The sequence below is a fragment of the Pogona vitticeps genome, chromosome 3 (assembly GCF_051106095.1).
Source record: "Pogona vitticeps strain Pit_001003342236 chromosome 3, PviZW2.1, whole genome shotgun sequence".
Taxonomy (NCBI): Eukaryota; Metazoa; Chordata; class Lepidosauria; order Squamata; family Agamidae; genus Pogona; species Pogona vitticeps.
Genome location: NC_135785.1, coordinates 4,926,312 through 4,949,899, shown reverse-complemented (window position 1 = coordinate 4,949,899; position 23,588 = coordinate 4,926,312). Strand labels below are relative to the sequence as shown.

General features: G+C 45.4%; 1 long non-coding RNA gene across 1 annotated transcript; it reads right to left on the bottom strand.

Moving 5' to 3' along the window:
• Window positions 1-6,442: 6,442 nt before the first annotated feature.
• Window positions 6,443-7,725, bottom strand: LOC140706087 (uncharacterized). Its single transcript, XR_012085826.2, has 2 exons — window positions 7,284-7,725; window positions 6,443-6,668 (listed from the first exon to the last, which is right to left on the bottom strand). It is a non-coding gene; the product is annotated as an uncharacterized LOC140706087 (long non-coding RNA).
• Between the last annotated feature and the right edge of the window lie 15,863 nt (window positions 7,726-23,588).

Sequence of the window (23,588 nt, the reverse complement as noted above, 5' to 3'; positions counted from 1 at the left end):
ACCGAGCCTGCTATGTATACCGCTGGCTGCAAAGCTCGGTGATTTAGCTGTCTGGTTGGGAGCTTGATTCCTGATTGGGCTTCCTGCGAGTTGCCTGTGAGACCTTGGGCAAGCTGTGTAGTTCCAGAAGAAGGGAAAGGGAAAACACTTCGGAGTACTCTCTACTGTACTTGGAAAACCCTGAAAAGGGTCGCCGTAAGTGAGAATTGACTTGACGGGCCACGGCTATTTTTATTACACCCCAAAAGCACAAATATCTTTTCCCGTATAGTTTTCAGGTCCCATTCTGCCCCTTATCTCCTCTTGTGTTCGCCGATGCACGCCCGTTTGTTCAAACACATTAAGGAAGGAATTTTGGTGGGGCTACCTCAAGAGCAAAGCTCAGAAAAAATGGTCTCGATTGGAGGCCACTCCCAAGCAAACCTGGAAAACAGGTAGGAATCCTTGCTTGATAGTCGTTGTGGGTTTTTCGGGCTCTTTGGTCGTGTTCTGAAGGTTGATCTTCCTGACGTTTCGCCAGTCTCTGTGGCCGGCATCGTCAGAGGACTGGAGTAGGAACTCTTGTCTGTGTTCTGGTGTAGTGTGTGGGATGCTGGCCACAGAGACGGGCAAAACATTATGAAGAACAACCTTCAGAACACGGCCAAAGAGCCTGAAAAACCCACAACAACCATCAGATCCCGGCCGTGAAAGCCTTTGCGAATACCTTGCTTGATACATCAGTTAATTTTGCTCTTTATCCCTTAGGTTGCCGATGAGTAACCCACAAAAAGGACCAGTGGCAGCTAGCTTGTTCCTTTCTGCAGTCTGCCCCATGAGAGATTCTGGGAACTGTTGTTAAAAAAAAAGAGAGAGAGAGAGAGTAACTTCCCCAGTTTCTGGCAAGGCGCCACCTCTTTGCACCCCGAGTGCTACGTGTCCCATCAGGGTTACAGGAGGGAGATAAAAATCTTAACCACGGTGGATTTTTCCCAGCTGCCAACTTCCCAGCTGCCGGTCCCCTTCCCGTATTTCATGATTCATGTTCCTTAATGGACCTGGCATTCTCCTCCACGCCGCTTCCCAGCTTTCAGGCGGCAGCATGCACCAGCTAGGAGTGAATGGGAAAGCATGTGGCTTTGAGATCGGACCCCGGCTGTTTACAGATAAAAGGATCCCAAATGACGGGGAAGACCTTTCTGCCTTGAGGTGCTGTTCACAGCACTGGGAGTCGAGAGCAACCGGTCCTGCTGGCAGTCGGCGACATAAAAACGCATGGCTTGATTTCTGCTTTGTATGTTCAGCTGCAGAGCCAGGCTCTCCCTTCTTATTTGGAATCTCAAGCTTTAATAGTACTCCTGGGCAGGATAGCCTGTCACAATGGGGCCTGGAGAAGTTACATTTTTTAGACTACAGCATCTAGAAATTACAAGACAGCATGCTATGCCTTTCATAGGTTCAGCTGCGCGAGTACATAAGGACAGTCGCATGCCTGCAGATCGATGGGAGAAAAGTGTGAGCATGAAAATAGTGGTAGAGGGAATTATAATTCACTGGGATGTGTGGCTAGCTTGCCAGAGAGTAAATGGGAAGGGGCTGTGCATGCTCTGGCCTGGTGCATGATCTGCGGTGCGCTGAGTGCTGTAGAATGGCCGACCGGCTCGCTGCCACCGCTCCCACTGGTTTATCCAGAAAGGAATGCGCAGGCAGGGCTTTGCAATGTTATTTGTGCTGTCTGTGCATCCCAAGCAGGTGCCAGAAGGCCTCATGTTCCCTGCTGTTGGAGGGAACCACATGACTGGGCTGGCGGCCAGCTCGCCATTGTGTGCACATGAGGCACGCTCCCGCAGAAGGCGCATGGCCAGCCGATGCCCAGCTTGTCCCTCTGCCAGGGGAGCGAGTCACCTTGGGATTGCCCTCTGCAGCCTGGATGAGAAGCACACAACAGAGGGGGGGACCAACCCGTGAAGCAAACCTTTCTCCTTTCCAGGCCTTGTTGTTGTTTAGTCATGTCTGACTCTTCGTGACCCCCATGGACCAGAGCACACCAGGCCCTCCTGTCTTCCACTGCCTCCCGGAGTTCGATCTAATTCATGTTGGTCGTTTCGGTGACCCTGTCCACCCATCTCGTCCTCTGTCATCCCCTTCTCCTCCTGCCTTCACACTTTCCCAACATCAGGGGCTTTTCCAGGGAGTCTTCTCTTCTCATGAGATGGCCAAAGTATTGGAGCCTCAGCTTCAGGATCTGTCCTTCCAGGGAGCACTCAAGGCTACCCATTTTGAACTTGAAACTGTTTCTTCCTGTTGCCACTGCATGCAGATTGCAGAAATGACCTACACGCACGACACTGTTTTCTCTCAAAAACAAAGCTAAGGCAAAGGGTAAATGCTTATTTGGAGTTTTCTTGTCCATGGCATTTAAGGCTGTTTATGAAGAGTTTAGGAGTTCCTGAATGGCTCCCGGTTTGCAGAGCCGTGATATGCTTTCTGCCCATAAGCTTTCAGACGTCTGCAGTTGCTGGAGTACGTTAGTCAGTTGCTTGGTGCATGGATCTTCATGCTTGATTGCTTCATTTATTTGACCATCTACAATTATACTGAATATTTTGGGTAGGTTTGTGTTGAATAGTGAAGTCGGAAGGGGCCTCTAAAGGCCATTGAGTCCAACCCCCTGCTTGATGCAGAAATAGAAATCAAAGGACGTCTGCCAGGGGGTTCTCTAAGCTTCTCTTAAGCTTCTCCAGCGTTGGAGCACTCCCCACTTCTCGAAGCAGTTGATTCCACCACTGTACTGCTCTAACAGTTAGGAATTTTTGTCGGATATTCAACCGAAATCTGGCATGCTGTAATTTCATCCCATTGTTGTGTGTTCTGTGCTCTAGGATGATCAAGAATAGGTCCTGCCCAAGACCTATACAACCTCATACATGCAGAGAAATTGTGTGTTTTAAAAATACTTGCCTTAACTTCTGCTCCATAGAAACAGGAAACGTGTTCTGCACCCACACTTTTATCTTGGTTTTCCAGCCCTCTTGCTCATCAGGTTGGCGGCTACAGTGCATAGGTAGTTACTTTTGCAATCATTGTTTAATAAGACGTATGCTGGCATCTGGTTTGCAACATTGAATTTTGTCACATTGGAATTTTATTTTTTTTCCAAACAGTGTTTGCAATGATGGAATGCAGTGCTCTGTACCTTTTTCCCCCAAAGTAAAAACAGCTAGTAAGGATTTGAGCTTTTTTGAACATAGTTATTTCTTGAACTTTGCCCATCTAAATTGCTCAGGGCTATATATGTTGTCTCTCCACGTCCACCCTCATTTTAGCCTCACAGCAACCGTGAGGTCTATACAACAGTAGAATGACTGACTCAAGATGCAGCCATCCATCTTCATGGCTGAAGGAAGATTTCATTCAAGGTCCCATATGGCTCAATTCAACGCTCGTAACTAGTCCCATTTTCTTGCTGTCATCCTCTGATTATAAATTCTGATGATTTAATTAATTTGGTTTCAACAAAGTAAAGCTCAAAGGTCTACATGCATTTTAGGGCGCAACTACACTGGAAAGATGAATTTGATTTGCAGCTTCTATTACATTTGAAATCTCAGTGTTCACACAGGGGCTGTGGATTGATTTGGGAGTTCACCATTTGTACTGGATGAGATGCAATTTGCATTCCAGTCCACAGAGCGCCCCCCCCCATTCTTTCCTTCCTTCCTCTGGTCCCAACTCTGCCAATCCTTTTTTCCTTCCCCTAGTCCCACTCCTGCTGATCTGACGGGGCATAAATGCAGGAAATAATAATGAGGATCCAACAATAAGGTGATCTCATATAGGTATGAGTATCATCAGTTAGTGGGTTTTTATTATTATGTATATTATGTTATTTTATTGTATTTTATCTCTCATGTAAGCCGCCCTGAGTAGACTTTGTCTAGAGGGGTGGCGAATAAGCCTAAATAAAGTAAAGGTAGGATTTTTTTTTAAATGGAGGACAATTGGGAAAGAAGAAAGAATGAGGGCGCATGTTCCCTCAGTCCTGAACATCATGCCTCAATTACCTATGTCACTGTAACACGACCTACAGACATGCCCTCCTGCCGTCTTTAGAAGAACATAACTCTGAGAGACCCCTTGGTTCCCCTCCATATTGTGGAGAACTGAAACTTTTCATTTAAATGAAACTTAAAGGCCCGGTGGGCCCCAAATGACTTCATGCCAACAAGGGTACCTAAGAGTCCGATGCATTTTCAAAGTAGTCTCTGCAAGAGAGTGCTACCAGGAGGACCGGAGGCCCTTCTCGTCCACTAGGTCCAGCGTTCTTCACAGGTGGGCGGAACGGGATGCTGAAACACTGAGGCTGCATGTGAGCAGTCACCTGGTGGCACCAGGTTTGGTGCTGGTTTTCCACATGGTGGGCCTCACAGCCTCAAACCTCATCTCTACACACATGGTTGGCCTCCTCAGGGGACACAAGCAAGTCCATCCAATTACCGGTGTCCAGGCTGCATTCACGGACCACCAAACACCCTTCTGGGGAGGGTGTTTACTTCAGCTTTCCCTCCTCAACCTCACACGCCTCCCAGTCCACTCATCGGCTGCATCTGCGGCAGCTTGCTCCTCCTTAAGTCTGCTTGGAGGGCGTCTCCCCATCACCCCATCATCCCTGCCCTGGGCCATTGGCGATCTTTGTGGTAAGAAAGTCAGTGTGTGATCTGCAGAGGTGGGAAACCCACTAGCCTGGTTGGAGCGGCCTTCACCAGCCCCACAGTCTCACACCTAACTACACATTAACTAGTGTCCATTGAACTGGACCATAAAGAAGGCTGACCGCCGAAGAATTGATGCTTTTGAATTGTGGTGCTGGAGGAGGCTCTTGAGAGTCCCCTGGACTGTGAGGAGAACAAACCTATCAATTCTGAAGGAAATTAACCCTGAGTGCTCACTGGAAGGACAGATCCTGAAGCTGAGGCTCCAATCCTTTGGCCATCTCGTGAGAAGAGAAGACTCTCTGGATGTTGGGGAAGTGTGGAGGCAAGAGGAGGAGAAGGGGATGACCGAGGATGAGATGGTTGGACAGGGTCACCGAAGCTACCAACAGGAATCTGACCCAACTCCGGGAGGCAGTGGAAGACAGGAGGGCCTGGCGTGCTCTGGTCCATGGGGTCACAAAGAGTCGGACACGACTTAACAACAACAATTGATGTTAAAATAGCAAGCAGGGCCTCTGAGATCCACCTTAATACACTATTGTGTATGGCTCTGGACGTAGCCAAAGCATGAGGAACAGATGTAGGTGTTGCTTACAGGCCAGACTTTGTCCACTCTTGTCTTAGGTCATCTGTCTAAAGTTGTGTCTAAGATTGCAGTGGGGAATCATAAGTAAGCCAGTATGGCTTTGCACGGGGAAGACAAGGGAACACCTCTCTATATATTTTGAAGATCAATCACCATGTGATCTGTTGCAGAGTTTTAAATTTCTGGATGAATTCTTTTGTGCTATGCAGCAGAAGTATAGAGATCCACAGAACAGAATATCTAAATTTCCCCAGAGAGTCCAGCCCTTTCTCATTAACTGGCACTTAAGGTCTCAATAACTCACACTGAGACACTGGTTGGAGAAAGTGTTCGTTTACTTACAGTTGTGGACAGATCAACAGCAAACAAACTGCTTCCAACAGACTACAGAGAGGGAAAGGACAACTCAGCAGAGAGGTGGGGCTCTCTAAATGCAAAGGCTGGAAGGAACGATTGGTTAATGCTGGATAGACTGACAGTTACACCAGCCCAGAAAGGTCCTGCTTACCCCCCCCCAAAAAAAAATTATTGACAGCATGTGAGGTTGGATAAACTCCAACATGATCAACTCGCTCCCATTGTTCTTGAGAAGATGTTATGTCTGACCTCTTAGCCTTTTCGTTCTCTGTAAAATTAGCGGTGTTGGTGTGAGAAAGTGGAGTGTAACTAGGCCAGACAAGTGCTATAAATTATTAAAAACAATGTTCATTCCAAGTGGAATCGGTGGTTTGGAGCTGAAATCAGGCGGAAACATCAGGCCTTGTGGTAAAAAAAGATGACTGCAACTCCCAGACACCAGCAGGAAGAGCTTGGGGAAGTTATTTTATCGGATTACTCCGAAAGATTGGGGTTGTCTATTCCTACTCTGAGGAGAGCAAAGAAATGTATTACCGTTTATGAGAAGACCTAGCTGCAAAATCAAGGAAGATCTCTTGACTATTTTAACTTTTTCCCTTCCTCCTGACTGAAAAAAAGGGATGGAGTGACAGAATCATGCGATTCACAGAAATTGTCTCCTAAACCGTCCGGTCTGTGCTGAAAAGCCTTCGCTACCTTCTGAGGAAGAAAATGACAATTATGTTAATGACCTTAAACGATAGACATGCTGTGAGGGTTCAAACTTTACCTCTTCTGGTTTTCAACAGAGATGCTGGAGACATCCTTTTTGAAAAATCAGAACTAAGTTTTATTGGAACATGTGACAACAGGTCTGTAGGATCAAACTCAATTTTGGCACGGTCTCTCGTGACCAACGGGTCCCATGAGGGCATCCAAACGCCTTTACCAAAAGGGTTATAGTTCAAGTTATTCCATGCTTTGAAGCCATCAGACAGCGGCTATAACTGTGGTGTGTGACTGTGTAACTCTGAGTGTAACTTGTGCCCGGTCTGGAAAAGGAGAGCAACATTGACATGGAGGATTAGGTTAAAAAAAACACTGAACAGTTTTAAAATAGGATTGGACTCTGCTACATTTTGTCTCCTGTGCAGGGTGGCTGGAAAAGTGAGGTGTAGCTTGTTAGCCTTTATTAAATCAACCAATTCAGCAGAACTGATGGATCCTTGTATTTTTTTTTCATTGTTTTAATCCTCAAATTATTTTCACACACACCCTTTCCAAATCAGTTTCTGACGTTGTTCAGAAACTGACAAATATCTGCAAGTGTCCTTTTAACATTTCTCCTAATATATACACACTGTGGGACACAATTCCCTGAACACATGTTTTTGAAAACGGTTCCTCCCTCCTGCCCGCCATTCAGATTTTTGGTAGTGTCCACTCAATAATACATGCATTTTTAATAGATGATCTTTATCCTAATACAATGTTCTGCTTCTTGGGAGGGCCACACAGTAAGAGAACAGTATTCTGAAATGGCTGGTTTATTCAGAAAGGGCAACTTAATTAACTGAGCTGAATTTAAAAAAAATCTGAGCTCCTGAATGAAATCTGGCAGGGTTCTGACAGATGATTGAACCAAGGGTATGGAAAAGGTTACTTACCCTGCTGTCAGTGCATCCTGCTGCTGCTGCTGCTTACTCCCTGGAAGACCAGTTTGCTTTCCCTCCCAAATAATCCAGCCTCTTTAAGACATCATCGGAGGTCGGTCACCCAGTTTGTTGACCCCATTTCTTTCCTTAAATATGTCAGGACAGGTTGGTAAGGTGGTTTTCAGCTCCTCCTCCGAACCTCCAGTTTCCTTTTTTGGGATCTTCCTTCCTCTTTTAATTCATTGGTCTCACAGGGACCTGCAAACAAAAAAAATCACACCAAAAATACCGCCTGGGGTATGAGAATGTGGACATTTTAGCTTGGAATGGTGAATTGTAGCAAAATGCTGCCACCATGTGACAAACAAACGCACTGCACATTAGCATTTGCTCTAGCCCATATGACTATTTTAGTGGTCCAAGGCAGCTTTGTTGTGTGATCTTCAGTCACTTCTGACTCATGGTCATCTAACGCAGTGATTCTTAACCTTTTTGAAAGAAACGCCCCCTTGAGCCATTGAGGAAGTTATCATCGCCCCCCCTCCCCGCGGTGATTATTTATTTATTTATTTATTTATTTATTTATTTATTTATTTATTTATTTATTTATTTATTTATTTATTTATTTATTTATTTATTTATTTATTTATTTATTTAAGGCACTTAAATCCAATGACCCCTGAAAACAAAATTAAATTCCAAGAAAATGAAATGCCCCCCAAAAAGTAACATTTAATAATTTAGTTGCAAGTGAATTTTAAGACGCAAAAAGAAATATAAAAAGGGCATAAAAACAAATGCAGGAACTAAAAATTTCAAGACAAAAAGTCTGAAACTAAATTAAAATTGGAGGAAAATATATATTCATGCACACTGTAAAAAGGCTGCAGCCATCTTCACAGGTTTGGCTTGCTCCAGCGCCCCCCTACCGCCCCCTTCTGCTCCAGCGCCCCCACGCTGCCCCTTTTCGTTCTACCGCCCCCCTGAAAAATGAAATCGCCCCCTGGGGGGCATTATCGCCCACGTTAAGAACCACTGATCTAACGAATCAATGATCCTCCCAAGGTCCTATCGTTTGCTCAGGTCCTGCAAACTACAGGCTATGGCTTCTTTTATTGAGCCAATCTGTCTCATGTTCTGTCTTCCTCTTTTCCTGCTGCTTTCAACTTTTCCTAGCATTATTGCCTTCTCTAGTAGGTCTCGCTTTCTCATGGCATGCCTGAAGTATGACGACTTCTGTTTAGTCACATTTGGTTCTAGGGAGAGTTCAGGCTTGATTTGATTTAGAATCCACTTGTCCGTCTTTCTGGCAGTCCAGGTTATCCTCAAAGCTCTCCTCTGGCATGGCATTTCAAATTAATCATCCCCCCCCACCACCAGCAGCTTTCTTCACTGTCCAGCATTCACACCCGTACATAGTAATTTGTAATACAAAAACTCCCGACATTTTCTCATGAGTCTTTCTCTGTGATAGTGACGGGCTCTCTACAAAACACCGGGATCAGAACAATGATTTGATTTCCTACAATGATTGCATCAATCAGCACTTAAGCGCATGGTGAAAAAATATATATGATATGACGTATTATAGCTATTCAGATATTTATGTTATATAATCACCTATAATTTAAAACTTTAAAAAAGAAATGGAGTGGGTGGAAAGAAACAATAAGAGCAACCAAAGGAACTTCTCAAGTGAGCGGGAAAGGGAGGGAGGGATCAGAGACGTAGGTTTGAAAGGATCGGGTGCCATCCTGAAGGTCTGACATGGCAAAGGCCCCTTACAAGCCATTTTACAGCTGAGATAAAGCAGGCACCCCCTCCCCTTACTATCAAGGTACGCAGTATTCCTGAGCATGAGCTGAAGTGAACTGAAAGGAGGGTTTTATTTCAGAGCAGTAAAGAAATATTTGCCGTAAGGCACGGTATGCTTTAGATTTAGGAGTTCTACTTTCTCTCTGTGCGCCACAACATCACTCGAGCAGCCTCCTCCATCCCCCATGTCGGGAAAGCTCTAGAGCGGCGATTGAGGGGCCATCCTGGGTCAGCCCGTGTCTTCTGCATGAAGGCAGCTGCTGCACCTTGCCCAATGGTAGAACCGCCCGGCAAATGCCTGTTGACTTTGGATATTATTTTGGCTGCTTTCCCAAACACTCAAGGTTTTTATTTGTTTTCTTTTGTTTAAAAAAAGTCAATATTTGGCAAGCACACCTTATCCGAGGGAGGGGATTGTTGGCAAGTCTTTGGGTCCAAGTCTCAAATCTGAGTTTTGATTTTTTTTAAAGCCCCCCCCCCCCCCAGAAAAAAAGGGAGAAGTAGGTGGTCTCTGAGTCACAACTCGCAAGTCAAGTCTGAGTCATTGGGGAAAAAATCCAAGTCAAGACACTGGTGTGATTTAAGTCTGACTTGACAATGAGGCCCGGGACTTGAAACCCCATTGCTCCCTGAGGATAATTGTCAGGTCTGCTTTGAAGCTACAGCCCTGGTTTCATACTATAATATCTCATGCACCATCCACACACAGAGGCTGAAAAGGAGGTGCTGGTTTGCAGCAGCTCGGCCTCATCCTGACCCGCTGCATGTTCATTGTCCCCCCAATTTGGTGAAAGGTGTGGCCTGCATTCACATCTAGGCACAAGAATACGTGCAAACTTTTTTTGTGTGCATAATAATACGCAGGCAAAAGTGGTTGCTTTTCAGGGCCGGAGCTACCGTTAGGCAAAAAGAAGCCGCTGCCTCCAAGAGCCAACTTTTGGATGCCATGAAAAGGCAATGCATCGATAGTAATTGGACCCTTGACTTACAGACGGCTTGACTTACAGACTTTTTGAGTTACAGACTTCTCTGGCTGCAAAATTTAGGTTTGACTTGCAGACTGAGATTTGACTTACAGACCAGAAAAAAACCAAAATGGAACAAAAACGGCATGTTACGGGATTAATCGGTTTTCAATGCACTGTAGGTCAATGGAGACTTGACCTACAGACTTTTTGACTTGAGAACCGCTTTCCAATACGGATTAAGTTCTCAAGTCAAGACCCCACTGTAATTTAATTTGTTCGTAGAACCTCAAAGAGTTTATTGGCGCCTTAAAGATCAACGAGTGAGGCAAACAGAACGGGGGGGGGGGGAGGAAACACAACTGGTAATACCTGAGAGACTTAAAGGGTTGATATTGGAACTGGCCCACGATGTACCACTGGCTGGATACTTGGCAGTACAAAAAAAACTTAGCTAGACTGTGGCAAAGGTTTTTCTGGCCACTCATGGCTAAAGAAATAGAGGACAATTGTCGTTCATGTCCTGAATGCCAGATCACTCAACCGAAACCCAGACCGGGGAGAAATTGATGCCTATGCTCCTGGTGGATAGACCATTTGATCAGATTTCTTTGGCCATTGTAGGGCCTCTGGTGAAATTGGGGGGCACTTGTATGTTCTAGTGATAATCGACTATGCCACACAGTACCCGGAAGCGATTCCCCTATGCACCACTACAGCAAAGGTGCTGGCCAAAGAGTTACTGGGGATGTTTTCCAGAATGGGATTCCACAGTGAAGTGCTCACCAACCAAGGGTCAATTTTTATGAGCCTAACATTTAAACAAATGTGGGACTTACTAGGAGTAACATCTCTCTCTCTCTCTCTCTCTCTCTCTCTCTCTCTCTCTCTGTCTGTCTGTCTGTCTGTCTGTCTGTCTGTCTGTCTGTCTGTCTGTCTGTCTGTCTATCTATCTATCTATCTATCTATCTATCTATCTATCTATCTATCTATCTATCTATCTATCTATCTATCTATCTATCTATCTATCTATCTATCTATCTATCTATCTATCTATCTATCTGTCTATCACCCACAAGCTAACGGTTTAATGGAGAGATTCAATAGGACTCTGAAAGGGATGCTCCAAAAGTTGGTTCAGGAAAAGCCCAAGCAGTGGCACATGTTCCTTGCCCCAAGACCACGTTCCTTGCCCCGATATAGGAGAAGAAGAGAAATTCCCCCAAGACCATCTTATTGGGGAGAAGCAGAAGCCAGGGAGTGGAGGAGGAAATTAAGATATTAAAAAAAGCGAGTAGAGAGAGAGAGACAAAAGAGTGGAGAAGGAAGTTAAGGGAAGAGAAGGAAAAGGTGGAGAGGCAGAGGAGAGAAAGATTGGAATGGCGGATGATGGAGCTACAGCGGAGGATTCCCCCTCAGGAGACCAGGTTTAGACAGTTGACCGGGATGAAGACACAATGCCCTTACTGGAAGGGAAGACAGGACAATTACTGAACACGGAGTTTATACTGGACTGGCCGGGTCCCTGGAATGTTCAGGGGTGTAACCCCTTTAAAGTTGAAGACTGGAAGCCCCCATCTAACCAGTTGTTAGAGGGAGGAAATGGTTGGAATACCTTTGTTGATACAGGTTAAATAAATGTTACACTGATTTCTAAACCGAGGAAGTCTGTCAATTTATTTGAAGTCAAACCGGATCCAGATGCCGAACCCTCACAATTACACACACTCTTCAGAATATGACTTGTCTTATGTTGAGAGGTGTAGTCTATAGATCAAGTTTCAGGTCTATAGAGCCTGTGTCCTGAGCACACTCCTGTACTGCAGTGAGTCCTGGCAGGAGAAGAAGCTGAACACGTTCCATATGCGTTGTCTCCGACACATTTTTGGTATCACCTGGCGGGACAAAGTTCCAAATAGAGTAGTCCTAGAGCGAGCTGGAATTTTCAGCATGTATACATTACTGAAACAGCGACGTCTACGCTTGCTTGGGCATGTTGTGAGAATGGCTGACGGTCGGATTCCAAAAGATCTCCTGTTTGGAGAATTGTGCAGGGAAAGTGCCCCAGAGGGCGACCCCAGCTGCGATAGAAGGATGTCTGCAAGCGGGATCTGAAATTCTTAGGAATGGACCTCAACAGATGGGAAACCTTGACCTCTGAGTGTTCAGCCTGAAACCAGTTTACACTGAGGGCCTAGAAAGAGCCTGAGAACTCCAGATCCCTCCATTTTAACCTGAGGTTTAAAAGTTCCCTTTTAAAAAAAATTACAGTTCCCAGAATTCCCATAGCTGACTGGGGGATTCTGGGAATTGTAGTCCAAAAATTAATAATAATAATTCCAGCCTCAGCTTTTAACCAGCAAAGTTTGCAAGCAGAGGGAAAACAGTCTACCCTGTAGGTCTTGTCTGCCATGACGATTATTATTATTACTATTGTTGCTGCACTCTAGACCAGAGCATTATGAAACCCCTTAGGCAGCACGGTCTCTGTAGTAGAGTCGTTCAGGTTCCTGGGCACTGTACTCTCTCGGGACCTGAAATGGTCAATTAACATCGATGGCATCATTAAAAAAGCTCACCAGCGTCTGTATTTCCTACGACAACTTCGGAAATTCAATCTGCCTCGGGAGCTGCTTGTCCAGTTTTACAGAGGCATTATTGAATCTGTCCTCTGCTCTTCCATAACTGTTTGGTTCGGTTCGGCAACCAAACTGGACAAGAACAGGCTTCAGAGGACTGTCAGAACTGCTGGAAAAATAATCAGAGCTGATTTGCCATCATTGGAAGAGTTGTACATTGCACGCTTTAAAAAGAGAGCGGAAAAGATTGCGGCAGATCCACGGCATCCTGGTCACAACTTGTTTAATCTTCTCCCCTCTGGTCGGCGATACAAGACGCTGTATACTAAAACATTGAGGCACAAAAATAGCTTTTTTCCCTGTGCCATCAAACTGCTGAATTTGTAACCATCTGACGCAACTGGGAGTTGAGGCAATTGGCTTTTGTAGAATTTGTTCTTAATTGTCTTGTGAATTTTTCTGTTTATGGTGTGTGTGTGTATTGTTTTTAAGTGTGGCCGGTAGCCATATTAAATTCCGGGTATGGTTTACATACCTGGCCAGTAAATAAATAATAATAATAATAATAATTTCCACTGATTTTTCTACTGCAAGGCTGCCCCCCAGCCACCCTTGCGAAAACTACAGAGGAGCAACAAAAAGGGGGGGGGGAATAAACCCGCTTAATCCTTTCCTGCCCCTCACAATACCCACAGGGAGGGGAATCTGTGTTTGAGAAGGAGCAGGCGGACGGCCTGATTTGGATCTGCTTTGCACACAACTCGGAGGAAAGCATGCGACATTTATATCCTGGCGTTCCTAGTTTGGGAACGCCTCGCCTCTTTCTTTGGCAACCTCCTTCCCTTCGCTTTTCCCATGCCAAGTGCGCCAGAAGGATGGGAAAGCCACCAGCGGCCGGCTGGCTGGCTGGCCGGCCGCACCCTCGTCTGTAGCTTGAAACTATGACAGCTTTCCGGCTGTCAAAGCACAGTTTCGCCAGAGAGGTGCAGAGGATGGGACCATACAGTCCCTGGAGCGATAACAGAGGCTGCTGTGGTCTCAGCAAGAAGAACACGGGCCTCTGTGAGGCAACGCTGGGGTGCGGCCACGGCAGAAACATAGGAACATTGTGTGTGAAGGGCTGAGCCTCCTTGAAAGAGACACCCACTCTGGACTGAGTCACAAGGGTGAGGCTTTGCACTCACAAGCAAACAGACTTCTGGACAGCGAGACGTTGCTGAACGAAAAGCGCTGTTTCGTTCTCGACTGATTTCACTCTTTGCTTCTCCTTCCGCTTCTGGCTGGCTGGCTTTCTGTCATGCACAAAGTTATTTGACCAAACGTGTAAGTTCGGACACAGTATCACTCCACACCGCTGCCACCGGCCAGTTTTGCCCCGAGGCACCGAAACTTGATGGTGTGTCGTGGCAGACCGAAGCACAGAGCTGCCTTTGTTCAATTCATTTGTGTCTTTCCACCTCAACATCGCACCCTTTTTAGTTTGGCAGAAATATATTTTCCAACTGCGGATGGACAAATATAAAACCCTGGGGTGGGGTCCGGGATCTGCCTTTCTCTAATGTGCAAAGCATCTCGGATATGCACCAGTTGCATAAATGCAGGTGCTACATGTCAATTTGAGCCACACTTTAGCCAAGCTCATCTCTAAATGGGTGGCGTGGCCTCTCAAGCCGGTGGTCAGCTGCAATGGACAGGTGTTGGGTGACCACCAGGAGATCTTGTGCTCATCCTTAAAAAATTGCACTTATCAGGTATCTTCACTTAAGATAACATAGTTTCATAAGCATATCCGAGGACCTGGGAGTTACCCATGAGTCAAATTTAGACCTCCAGGTTTCTCGGTCTCCCATCTTCCTGTGCTTTACCCCGTCTCCTGCAGGTCACCTACTTTTTCTGTATATCCTAGTCCTGCCTACCTCCGGTTTCTTGGTATTACTTACTCATCTTGTTCTGGTCTCCAGCTACAAACCTGATGGATAGGGGAGCGCCCGGAGACCAATGTTCTTTCCTTCCTCATTGCAAACCCCAAGAAGATTAAGATTTACACCTGTAACACCATGCACATTTGGCCCACATTGGGGTGGTAGTGTCCCAGACCAGTTTTATACTCCTGGCATACACTTTGCTCAAGGGTGAACGAGAAGGAATCCTGTGTGCTACCCGAGACACTTCCTGGCCAGAATCCTGCAGCGATTTTACCCTGGGCTCAGTGAAATCTCCTGAGTGGCAAACGGAAGCTACTTAACAAGTTGCTGGCTGCATTCCATGGTTGTGTGCCTGATCGCAGGCCAGCCATGCAACCACCACCTTGCCAACGAGCTGAAATGGACCACTGTGACTTAAGACAATTTCGCTGATTCGAGAGTAAAATCCCAGTACGATTCTGGCCAGTCATCTATTCAAGCATGAGAATGTATAAGGGAGAGAGGGATGAAATGGCTAAAGGAGAGGCCAGCTGGCTAAAGACAAGAAGGAGCATTCCCAGGCGGGGGCTAATACAATATTTCAGAGCAGGCTCATGGGCAGAGAGACGCCTCCTGACCCACCGATTCCAGAGGAAGCGTGGCAAAGGAGTATTTTTTCGGTTGGTAGAAGACTCTGGGGAAAGAACTACCCCCAGGAAAAGAACAAGACTCCTAAGCCATGGATGCGCCATGTGATGGCTTGAGTGCCCACAGGGACCAACACAAAATGTGCAGGCCGTTTACTGCTCCTCCACCCAGACACCCACTCATGTTTTATTTCTTTATTTTAATTTATTTGTTTTATATACCGCCCGTCTGGCATCCACTCTGGGCGGTTTACAGCAAATAAACAAACAACAGAGTAACAAAACAAACAAACAAACAAACAAACAAACAAACAAATAAATAAATAAAAATAAAAATAAAAATAAAAAATATAATAATAATAATAATAATAATAATAATAATAATAATAATAATAATAATAATAATAATAATAATAATAATAATAATAATAATAATAATAATAATAATAATAATAATAATAATAAAATTGGGGCAGAAATCAAACATCATAAAGTGCCTGTTCATAAACAGGAGATCTGACGTGTTTCTCTCTGTCCAATTTGAATTGTTCCAAGACCATGGTGCTCTTTAGCTGCTCTTTCCCATCTTGGCCAGCTCTGGGCCATGTGGCAAGTGTTCCTGTTAGCCCACTCACAGCACTCTTGAGGTGCCTTGGGCTCTGACCGTTACATTCGGAGACCAGCGTAACAGAGGAAAGATAAAACACCTGGTGCTCACACTGTGGACTGGTGCCACGGCACATGAAACAACCAAGTTGGGCTCAATAGATTCTTGTTGTTACGTGCCAAGAAACTGGCTTCCAAGTTAGGTCAACCCTATGCGTTGGGGACCTCCAAGAGGCCCTGCCGTTAACAGCTCAGGTCTTGCAAACTCATGGCTGTGGTTCCTTTACTGCAGGGGTCTCCAAACGATGGCCCACGGGCCTTGCCTTTTTATCTGGCCCAACGAATTCCACAGGCTCAGATCCACAGGCTCTGGTCTGTTCCCTTCAGCCCGTGCATGTGTGTGTTCCTTCAGCCCTCAAAAATGTGTAGACTATATGATGTGGTACTCATGCTGAAAAGTTTGGAGACCCCTGCTTTATTGAGTCAATCCATCTCATGTTTGGTTTTACTCTTTTCCTGCTTCCATCAACTTTTCCCAACACTATTGTCTTTTTTCCCCCGTTGAGTCTTGTCTTCTTTTGCTCAATATATGATGGTCTTTTGAGACCAGGAAACTCTAGCAGAGACCTTGGACAAGTTTTCTGGCTTCCCACACTTCAGTGTCAGGTTAAGTCAGGGCTGGACCAGATCAATGACTAAATTAGTTGAGCACCTTGTTTTCTGTGCTATTTGAGGAAACCATGGGCTTCACCTGTTCAGAGGAGACCCATAATTTCCTTCCTATTCTAGTGTGCCCTGTGAAGTCTAATCTTGAAGTGGGTCATCTCTAAAGGGCAAACAGATTATTATCCCACCCAGCCATTTCAATTTTTAAACTGGCTTGCTGGTTAAGAATTCTGGAGAACTCAAACACTTACACATCTCTATTGAATGTTACCTGCCCCCCAAAGTAACTAATTACAAATAATGCCATTGCTTGTAACTAATTACTTTTTGGAGCAAAAATGGTGATCGATTAGAGTCCTTCTAAAAGTAATGTAACAAGTGTGAGTACAATGTTATTTTTTATTGTAACAAGTATAGTTACTTTTAAAAGTTACCTTTAGAGGACATTTAAAATCATTTTTAGAGATATTTTGATGGGCATTTCTCAAGTTCTCTAATGTTCTTTTATGAAAGCAAAGAGGTATGGGAAGCATTCTTTTGTTTCAGCTTTTGTATTTTAGCATTTTCAAGGTGTAATATCAAAACTGGCCAGTAGAAGGAACCAAAGAGTACTTCCCTTCATTTTAATTGCTATTGGCAAAGACAATGCGACCGTTAATAACATAGCCAATGTAGCAATGCTTACAATAGAAACCATCCGGCTGCTTTAAAAGTAATGAACAGTAATGCGTTCCTTTAAAACAAAAACTTTCAAAGCTTTGCTTGGTACAAATCAAGGTATTCTTTACTGGCAAATTTTGTATTTTCTTTTGCTCTCATGGACCAATGCATCTATTGTTTATTGTTTCCCTCTAGCAAGCAGCCAGGATTCAAAAGCACAATGCTTATAGGATCAGAGGTCACAAGCATGGCATTGTGGCTAGGAACACACAAAAACTTTATCTTCCATTCATAGCCCTCAAGCACTGATAGTTAAAAGGAACTGGAGCCATTGTTCATCTTTTGGATCCATTCAGTCCGAACCACACAAAACAACATGTTTGACATCGCCTAGAGATCCTGGCAGCCCTGATGTTCCGTTCCTGAATGCTGAATAAAATTAAGCTCCCTGAGCAAGTTTGTAATGGAGGCTAGGCCCTGACTCGCCCGGGAGCGCCTGGGGAGATCACCTGTCGGCGCAGAGCGGGAAGTGATGGTGGCCATCATTTTGCAGCTGGCTCCCAAAGCTTGCCACCTGGGACCGACGTTGTACTGCAGCAAACTTGCCCCCCGGAGAAACTGCAGAATGAAAGTCTGCTCATCCTTGTGTCTGGGGCAAAAAGCCAAAGAGTGCCAGCAAAAGCCGGTCTCCCTAGCTGCCTGCACCCCAAAAAGATGAAAAATGCTTTAATGAACATGAAAAACAACTATTTCAGGAACTCAGAGTGTATTGAATGGACTCTGTTACAAACCAGTGGTAATCTCCCCGCTGGCCCTTATCGGTATGTTATGGTGATGTCCAGGTGGGAAAGGAAGCAGGGCGCTCTGGACATTTGGCAGGTGATGTTTTTTTCACACATCCAATCAGGCTGCCAACCCATTTCTGGGAACAATTCCAAGGGCTGCTTTTAACCTATCAAACCCTCAATGGCCTGGGTCCAAGCGATCTCAAAGATGGCATCTCCCTCTATGAACCGGCTTGAGTGTTAAGATCATCAGGGGAGGCCTTTCCGGCAGTCCCACCACCTTCACAAATGCATAGGGTGGGGGACACAGGAGAGGGCCTTCTTGGTGGCTGCTCCCAGAGACTCTGGAACTCCCTCCCACTGGAGGCCAGCCTGGCCCCATCTCTACTGTCCTGCAAATGGGCAAAGACCTCTCTGTTCAGGAAAGCTTCATCTCAGTGACTGGCAACCTGAGTGTGATTTTTAGATGGATTTTTTATGCATGCCTGCTTCGACTGCGTTTTTAGCTCTGCTTGTGTTTACCACTTCCCAGAATATTTGTTTGTTTCCTTTTCAAAATGTTGTATATTTATTGTTTTCAGCTTTGATGTTGTCTTTTAATGATGTCAGCTGCCTCTTCTTTCTCATTGTTCCTAGTTTTCAATGTTACCTTTCAACTACGTAAGCTGCCTTCGATCCTTTTTGAGGAGAAAGGCAGGATAAAACTGTTTTAAATAAATAAGTAAAACAATTGTGTATGTGAAATGATTCCACATGGTTTTTGAAGGGGTGAAAAAACCTAAGACTCCTTTGCATTCATTCACAGGCTGTGGAAAGAGGGACCTTTTTTTAAACATCTCCAAGGACACAGGGAACGTCCCACTAACTGGGTGCATTTGGGGCTGATCAGCTGAAGTCTAGACAAGAAAGGAGAAGAATCCCGAGGGAATTTCTCTGACCGGCAGAGTCTTCCTTGACTAACAGTGGGGGCTTTGTTCCACCCTCCAGAAGCCCACACATGTTTGCCCGCCGAGCTTGTGAAAACTTTGTTGGGCTGATGGTAGTGGTTGAAAACGACTCCCCGAATCCAAGGAACTCTAGGAATTGCAGCCCGAAAGTAAAATGTTCAAGTCTCAGATATCCACCGCTCTTGGCCTCCGGGAGGCAAGTGGCGACAGAATTAAACCCAATGAAATATTTAATCCATTTTTTAAAAACCATTGTTCTTAAGCAATGCTGTGGACTGTTAAACTGATTTCAAGATGATGCTAACCCTAAGTTTGTTGCCGCCCTTCTTAAAGAACTGGACACAGTCCTCTCTAGATGAACCTTCCACCATTTCTATGAGCAGTTTCTCAACTCATAACCCATCTCTTGAACCCAATTCCACTGTTCCTTCCTGCACCAATTAGCCATGCAAGGGTGCCGGAAGGCATGCCATTTATTCCCTATCCTGGCAGCTTGCAAACATCCACCCCTAAGCCTCCCACCTCATGGCATTCATTCCAAGCGATATTTCCTTCCAAAGAAGGGTGCTGCGGGATTTCCCTCTCCTACAGAAGCCGGGAGTGATTCACTTACAATGTGCTGGGACAAGCTGGGGCTGGTTAGCATCCAACCTTCTTCTCTCCTTGGATTTTCAGGGACCAGACAAGGATATTTGAGAGGCCTTGCAGACATGCCAGCCAATGACTGGGAATTCTTCCAAGTCTTGTACTAATTGGTGGATAACTCCCCATAATCCACACTCTGGGAATATTTGAACATAGGCAGTCAGGCTGGCTTCTCCGCACACACCCTTCCTTGACTTCCCCCCCTTGAAGAAGGGAGAACTTCTTAACGTTCAGAAGGCTGTGCACCAGCTTCTCCTTTCTCCAGCCTCCGTCCCAATACACAGCCATTTCAATATTGCAATATTTAATCAATTAATTGGTTAACTAAAACGGCACACCATGTTAAACGGTCCAGGCAGTCGTTACCCGTTTTGGGGGCGCTACCAGCTGCAACCTGTTTCTGATCTAAAACAGAGCTTAGCTAAGCTCCTTTTAAAGGACTACAATACCCAGAATCCTCCATGGACTCTCTGGCTATACGGGCTGGGGGAGCCTGGGAGCTATAGTACAAAAAAGGGAGGAGAAGGTCTTAGTTAAAGCAGCTCTTTACCTCCACTGAACTACAGCCTCCATTACCCTGTTTCCCCAAAAATAAGACCTAACCTGAAAATAAGCTCTAGTATGATTTTTCAGGGTGCTTGTCATAGAAGCCCTACCCCAAAAATAAGTTCAGTGAAACCCTGCCCTCCACCTTTGTGCAGCAACCAGAAGAAGATGACATGACTGTATTTGAATAAATGCAGATGGTTGTGCATGAAAAAAAAAACATCCCCTGAAAATAAGCCCTAATGCATTTTTGGAGCAAAAATTAATATAAGACCCTGTCTTATTTTCAGGGAAACATGGTACCCCCCACCCACCCAACAGGGAAGGTAGCTGTTCTGAACAAGGAAGGTGGGTATTATAATTGAACAGTATAGTGGACTGAGTGATGGACTAGGATCTTGGAGAATGGAGTTTGAATCCCTGCTCAGCAATGGAAACTCCCTTGGCAAGTGGAACTGGGAAAATCCCTTAAATATTTCACTTACCTTTAAAAATCCTGCCAGGGTGGCTATATGTTGGTTCTAATCTGACAGCACAGAACACACACACACACACACACATTCTGTTGGATAGGATGATCTTGCAAAGTCTGTTCTTTAATTAATCAGCAATTAATGAGGATTAATTAACAATAGATGAAAAACACTGTGGAAACACACACACACACACACCCCAACATATAACCAACACGTGTCTCTGAGATTCAAGCTTGTAAGGGTTGGGATGGGTGGTTGGACCGGCTCTTCTAGTTGCAGAGCAGAAACCGGATTTATGCAAGTCTGATGGCCTGGCTCCTGTGCGAATCATGAAGAGAGCCAGCCTTTTCTCGCCCTTCTCCAATTTACGTGCCGGCTGAAAAAAATCAGAAAGGAAGCCAGCCACCTCCTGTACTGTAACTGATTCCAGTGTTTCCAATAAACAATGGTGGCGGTGGCTGGCCATTGTGATGAGAAACGGTGTTTTTAAAACAGGAGGCAAGTGCCGAAAGAGAAAAACAGGGCTGGGTGTTGGAAATAAGCCAATATAAATATGACGTCTTGCTCGGTGAATGGGATTCGGCCGAGGGAAGGGCAGCCTATGGCTAGGTCCCATCCCAGCCTGGCCCCATGGCAAGGCAGGATGGGAACCGTGGCTTATCAAGATGCGGGCCCCCCGAAGGATCCTTGTATTAGATCCACATGCAATGCACATGCTGACCGAGAAGTAAAGACAGGCTTTGGGGGCAAAAGAGGGTGTGTGAGAGAGAAGAGAGCTAACCCCACAGCAGTGAAGGAAGCCAGCTGAGCAAACGATAAACCTGCATCAAACAGAAAGTACAGGGGATACCTTTTGAGGTGGAGATTGCTGTTTGGACTACCGTATTTTTCCATGTATGAGACTATACTTTTGTCTAAATTTTTAGACAGAAAATTGAGGGTCGTCTTATACACGGAAGTAAGCTAAGGAGAGGGGGGGAAGTGGAGGGGAAAGCAGGGATCAAATTGTTCCTGCAGGGCTTTGATCCCTGCTTTCCCCTCCACTTGCTAAGCTTTAGCAAAAGGAAAGCAGGGATCAAAACGCTGCAGGTTTGCTTTGATCCTTGCTTTCCCCGCTGCTTGCTAAGTTCAATGGGGCTTAACAAAAAGAGGAGGTAAAGAATCAAAGCAATCCGGTGGCTGTATAAGGGGGAAAGGATCAAAGCGATCGTGCAGTTGCAAGATTGCTTTGATCCCTTTCCCCCTCCTTTTGTTAAGCCCTGCGGGGCTTAATCCAAAGGGAGAAAGCAGGGATCAAAACAATCTGGCAGCGCTTTGATCCCTTTCCCCCTACACTTGCTAAGCCCCACTTAGATTTCTTAATTTTCGGTCTTATACATGGGGGCATCTTATACATGGAAAAATACGGTACATCTCCCAGAATTCTCCATCTAGAATGGGCACCATGGGCTTTCTAGAGTTGCAGTCCAAAAGAGTAACATTTCCACACTTGGTGGCCACACTGACTTAAAAGGCACCTTTCTCAGAATCCTTTATCTGCAACAGCCTACTTCTTTGTAGAAACACCTTCTGATTTCTCTTCCCGGTCTTGGAAAATAAACTAATAATATTACTAAACGTGGCTGTTTAGGGATGTTTCATCCATGCAGATCAATCAACGGATTGCTAATCATCATCATCTTAGAACTACAGAGCTGGAAGGGGCTAGAGATCATCCAGTCCAACCCTCATCAACGAGGCCCAGCAGGGAATCAAACTCCCAACCTTTGTTTCCACAGCCAGAGACCCAACTCACAAAGCTATAAATGGATCTGGAATTTTGCTATAGGCTAACACAGGCATAGTCCAGAACAAGTAAAGGAGGAGAAATGGATTGGGTGGAGTCGTCAGAGGGTCCAACTGTCCTTGGCTGCACTTGGTGCCTTTCAAGAAGAACCTCGTGATTTACTTGCAGGAGCATCTTCTTCCTCACACTTTGTTCCTACCTTCTTGGTGCTTCTGCCTGGTTCGGGCAACTTCTGTAGCTGGTTTTTGTTTTATTATCGTCATCATTAATCCTTCAATGTCCTCTTAGCCCTGCCTACACGCATATGGCTCTCCTGTACGTACTGAATGCACAACCATGGCAACACTGAGAGGAGGAAGGAAGGAAGGAAGGAAGGAAGGAAGGAAGGAAGGAAGGAAGGAAGGAAGGAAGGAAGGAAGGAAGGAAGGAAGGAAGGAAGGAAGGAAGGAAGGAAGGAAGGAAGGAAGGAAGGAAAGAAAAGAGAGAGAAGGAAGGAAGGAAGGAAAAGAGAGAGAAGGAAGGAAGGAAGGAAGGAAGGAAGGAAGGAAGGAAGGAAGGAAGGAAGGAAGGAAGGAAGGAAGGAAGGAAGGAAGGAAGGAAGGAAGGAAGGAAAAGAGAGTGGGGGAAGGAAGGAAGGAAAGAAAAGAGAGAGAAGGAAGGAAGGAAGGAAAAGAGAGAGAAGGAAGGAAGGAAGGAAGGAAGGAAGGAAGGAAGGAAGGAAGGAAGGAAGGAAGGAAGGAAGGAAGGAAGGAAGGAAGGAAGGAAGGAAGGAAGGAAGGAAGGAAGGAAGGAAGGAAGGAAAAGAGAGTGGGGGAAGGAAGGAAGGAAAGAAAAGAGAGAGAAGGAAGGAAGGAAGGAAGGAAGGAAGGAAGGAAGGAAGGAAGGAAGGAAGGAAGGAAGGAAGGAAGGAAAAGAGAGTGGGGGAAGGAAGGAAGGAAAGAAAAGAGAGAGAAGGAAGGAAGGAAGGAAGGAAGGAAGGAAGGAAGGAAGGAAGGAAGGAAGGAAGGAAGGAAGGAAGGAAAAGAGAGCGGGGGAAGGAAGGAAGGAAAGAAAAGAGAGAGAAGGAAGGAAGGAAGGAAGGAAAAGAGAGAGAAGGAAGAAAGGAAGGAGGAAGGAAGGAAAAGAGAGGGGGAAGGAAGGAAGGAAAGAAAAGAGGAAGGAAGGAGACAGGCATGCAGGCAAACAGATGGCTAGAGGGAACACCACTGAATGATTTCTGCTACTCCTACCAGGTGGAAAGCCAGTAAAAATAAATACTTTGAAAGCACAGTTTAAAAATTGGAAATGGTC